Source organism: Eptatretus burgeri, chromosome 3 (assembly GCF_056783735.1).
Source record: "Eptatretus burgeri isolate ZD-2024b chromosome 3, Ebu_testis_v1, whole genome shotgun sequence".
Lineage (NCBI taxonomy): Eukaryota > Metazoa > Chordata > Myxini > Myxiniformes > Myxinidae > Eptatretus > Eptatretus burgeri.
The window spans coordinates 101,153,474-101,158,473 of NC_140963.1; the positions used below are offsets into that span (position 1 = coordinate 101,153,474).

The 5,000-nt window shown below is 56.7% G+C and overlaps 1 protein-coding gene across 5 annotated transcripts in view; it reads left to right on the forward strand.

Annotated features, from left to right (window-relative positions):
- The window catches only part of LOC147030540 (5'-AMP-activated protein kinase subunit gamma-1-like), a 202,971-nt gene that overhangs the window by 105,544 nt on the left and 92,427 nt on the right, over window positions 1-5,000 (forward strand). The window lies entirely within an intron of this gene.

Consider the following 5,000-nt stretch of genomic DNA (forward strand, 5'->3'; position numbering starts at 1 on the left):
GGCTCCGCGAACTCCCAACTGCGAACTGCCAACTCTTCACTGGCTCCGCGAACTCCCAATTGCGAACTCCCAACCGACTCGACTGACGAACGCGGCCCCTTATATGCCCCGTGGCTTCGCCCCTTCACCTTTGACCCTTTACCTCCGACCCTTCACCTCGAACTGGCTCCCCATTGGACCGAGGAAAAGTGGGCGTGAATGCTTTTTGATCCATGAATTTGCATATAGCGACCACACTCCAACGCCCTGGAGGCGGGGCCAAATCGCCCCACGCTCACCGATAGGACGGAACAGAAGTGGGCGTGAGTCGTTTTTGATCCGTTTTCCTCGGAAAGTCTGTGATGTTTCTGAACACGCTGCTCGGTGCGCGCCCTGCACGAGTCCAGTATCGGTGCCCACAAGTGGCGCAAGAATGGTGGTGATGCGATGGTGGCGAGTTGTGACGGTAAAGGTCGTGGCTGTTGTTGTGAAGCGGCGTTGTGGTTGGTGGTTGTTGTGTGATGGCTGTTGAGACGTGGTTGGTGGTGGTAGTAATGGCGGCTGGTCCAAAATAAAGATAGTAAAAGAAAAACGGCTATCTAAAAGGGTCGCAGCCCGCATGAATGACATTTATTCCCTCTAAACAACGGGTTTGGGCCAAACTACACATATACTTACAGAGATATCTCACCTAAGGGACTTGAATGGTGGCTTGTGAATTTCGTCAACCACAACACTACCCCCTCCCCTTTTTACAGACTCGTCCCGAGTCGTCAAATTTTCGTGTGCCATCATGTGTAGTTTTCCCCTAGTACATTTTACCTACGGATCCCTGAGTGCGACATTCATGGTATTCGTGTCCCCAAAATAAATAACCTGAGGGCTGAGTAACTACCTAAACAAACTCACTCACACGGACGACTTAAATAAAATTGCCGGCGCTAAGACAAACATGCCGGGGGCGCACTCATATTTACAGTACATCTTACCTTAACTTACAAATTTTACACAAAACCATGGCCCAGGATCACTGAACTCTGCAAAAAGAAAGCAGTTAGCAGGGAGCCAGGCTGCTCGCATGCAGTCTCTGGCTCAAACAATGCAGGTGACAGGGAATGTGGCCGGCTGCTCACTCGCAGTCCAAGGCCTTACCTTTTGAACTGAACGCAGTGAACCACAACGGTGCACGGGCTGCACAAACAGTCTCCGTGCCAGCTCAAGTGGTACACGCAATGAGCACAACGAATGGATGGATGGACACAAACATGGTGCACGGGCCGCCACTGCAGGCCCGTGTTGTAGCTGCCAACAGGGCAGTTCTCGCAGCTTGCAAACTGTTGCCTTGATCCTGGCGCACATGGCAATGAACAGGGGGGGGGGGGGCAGAGCAAAATTGAACAGGGGCAGTGGGCATGGCATGGCAAAGGCAGCAGGCAAAAGCCCGCAGAAGAAGGCCGCTGCAGGCAAACACAGCCGGCAGACGAACTGGCCGGCACAGGCCTTGCAGAAAACAGCTGCAGACGATCCGGCCGGCACAGGCCTTGCAGCACAGCAGCTGCAGACAATCCGACCGGCACAGGCCTTGCAACACAGCAGCTGCAGACGATCCAGCCGGCACAGGCCTTGCAGCAAAACAACAGCTGCCGATGAAGTGGGCCGGCCTTTGCCTTGCAGCAGCGCAGCCAGCAGATGAAGCTGGCCAGCCTTTGCTGTTCAGTGGAGGTTGGTGGAGGGAGTGCGGTGCTGCTGGCCACTTGGAAGGCGGGCTCGGACCTACCCGACGGTCTCCCTCCCAACCTATCGCCTTTGTCTGTCACTGTCTATACCCACTCCCTTAATTTGTCAAACCCCAATTTAGCCCCAACTTATTTTTTTTTTATTTTTACTTCCCCACTATAAATCGTCCCCTAACCCCCCTGTACTGTCCTTGTTCGACTAACCTATCCTGTCACCTAGCCTACTCCCAACCCCTACGTTCCCTTCCCGGAGGGGAATAAAGGAGAGCTGGCGTCCTGTGCCGAGGCCCAACGAAGCCTCAGGATGGCCTCCCCAGAGTTCAGCGATCTATAACCAAAGTGGGTCCAGCGGCCCACAACGAGAGCGAGGGGATGGATGGTGCGGAGGGGTACACTTCCTAATCTACCCTAACCATTAACTCTTAAACTACCCCGGGGCTTTCAACAAGCGCCTCTCGCTTAAACTATTGGTTCTAACAACCCAGATTCCCGTCGCCTGTGTTGGTGTCCTTACAATTTCGGGCCTCGCCCCCCAATTTTCTCTCCGTGCCCTCACACAGTCTCATGGCTGGGACACGTGGCTCCCTTTGGCAGGCACGAGCCTCTGCCGATTCTCCGACGATGGCACCCCCGGGCACTACACTGCCTCCGAGCCTACCAGCTCCCTAACACCGGGGAGTGCCCCCCATGGCACCTCCCCTGAAACGCACACATGGCAGGCTGGCTTCCCGGGCCCCTTTCCGAGGGTCACCCGTGCCCACAACACTGCCCACGCGGCTAATGGCGCCCCGGGCCTCCGCACCAAGCAGACGCACCCGTGCCCACTACGCTATCCCGGCCCCCCATGGGCCCTTGGCCTACCGCGGCCGACTAGCCTGGTGCCCGGGGTACCCACTCAGCGATACTCACCTTTCGCCACCACGCTCCCAGCCTGTCAACAGGGCTCCTGCACCCCTCCAAACGGGTTTCGAGCCTACTTCCCCACCAACAACAAAACGACTTCCATATTTGTTAATTTGAAAAACCCACTAACTCAGTCTACACTGACCCCGGGGTCCCTTGGGCGGGAGTCACTCCTCCCCCCAATCACTCATCGCACCATGCAGTCCCCATTCGCTCCACTCACACAGACCCGCTGGCCTCACTCACTCAACAAGTACTCACCTCACCACTCACCAACTCTTCAACACACTCACCGCTGAACTCTGCCATCCCTCGAACTACATCCCCTAACTAACTCGTGCTCCCACGTCGTCCCTTAAACTATAGCACGTTCCATTTGACACTACGTAGCTAAGCTACGTCCCCTCTACACATTCACAAGTCTGTCACTGTCTCCAAATCTCTAAAATAACTTTCCCAACCTAAATCTCGCTACAATCCCTCTAACTAATCCATTCCACGGACTCCATGAGGACTTACCCCTGCCCCATGAAGTCGGTCTAACTAAGCTAACCCTTCCCCCTCACTAGTTTCCATCCTGTGCCCTGGTTAAGGGGGTCTTCCACCCCTTGCCCAGGAATCCTATGCACCCGAAAGTGAGGCTTTTTTTTTTTTTTTTACATGCGCAGCACCAGCGCGGCAACTCACAGCTCGCGCACTTTGCACCTGCCCGTGACGTCATGCAGCTGCACGTGTTCCTCGTCCCTCCTTGGACGGTACTATCCGGCAGGGATACCCCTCCTGCCGGATTCCAACCCCACGTGCAGCCATGGCGTCACCGTGCGCATAAAAAAAACACAAGCCCCACGTCTCGAGGGGTTCCCCACGCGAACACATGTGCTTTGCCCGTTGGAGCTTAACACACACGATCGCGTGGAGAACCCGTCCGGTCCAAATCCATAATCCTGCCTAAACTTTGTCCGTCCGCGGGATCGGCAAATCCACCACGTGCGTTTCCGGACCGGGACTTCACTCTCGCAAGCGAGCACGTGGGGGCCTCGTGCGTTGCACAGCACGGACCTCGTGCTCACTGCTGGGTGAACCCGGCACGGTCCCCGAAACAACTACAGCCGCTACTCGGCTTTCTTTCTTCTCATGTCGCCGTCGTCGCCATTCGACCCACGCACACCTGCGTGTTACGACGCTCACACTCCATTCCATTACATTCACCCCGGGAGACGCGGCTGCATGTTCACACATGCCCACCGACATCTCCCTTACATACTGCTCTCTCACACACACGGTCTCCCTTGCACTCGGCCGTTCACTCACGCATGGTACCTCCCTCGCACACGTGGCTCCACGCACTCGTGGCCTTTCACTCACTCGTGCCGTTTCCCTCACACAAACCATACCACTTACACACGCGGAGGCACTCGCCCGCGGTGCCTCACTCACACACCGTGCCTCACTCACACACGCGGGGGCACTCAACCGCGGTGTCTCATCCACACACGGCGTGCTGGGAAGCACACACTCCGACACACTCGCCACCACCCCACTCACACGTGGTGCTCCATTCATACTGGCCGTTTCACTCACACACACGGCCTCTTCCACTTGCGGTGCCCCTTTTACACACGGCGTGCTGGGAAGCACGTACTCCGGCACAATCGCCACCACACCACTCACACGGGGCCGCTTCCACACACGGGGACGCACTCACACCTTGCACCACACACACAGGGACAACCACACTGGGGATTCGTGTCCCCACAAGGGTCTCCGGGGCCTCTATACCCCCCAAGCTCTCCGTGCACCCGTTCGCAGCACTCGTCCCCTCAACCTCGCAAAGCACGACCGAACTCACCTGGTCGTGACTCGCCTCAAGGGGGCATACTCCCTCCCCTCGTTCCTGGAGGAGGCCATCCAACTGCTCGCACCGGGCCTACACCCAGTCCGCGAGCTCACCCCCATTATCCTCCACTACCTCCGTGTGTGTGTGTGTGCGTCACTTACCCCGTCTTCATCGTGTAGTCTTCCCTCTATCGTTCCCATCTCCCGTGTCTGCCAACTCAGTCACCTCTTCACCCTTTATCTCCCTTGTCTCAACTATTATTTCCGTCTCTTCCCTTGTCTCCCTCGTGCACGTCTCCATCACCCCAATTAGTTTGTCCCTCTCGGTTACCGTCACTTTTTCTGTCACGACCCTCGCCCAACACGCCCCCCGAATTATTTTGTCACCCGCCTCCACCGCGGGCCCGACAGCCGTTGCACCCCCTTCCAGCTCGTTCACTCCCACACGTGGAGTCGCCATTTTTAGCTCCCTGGTCACTGCCTTCATGCCCGCCTGCAGGCTTCGGCCCATGTTCTGCGTCTCACCCCGCAGCTTTTTCGTTTCTT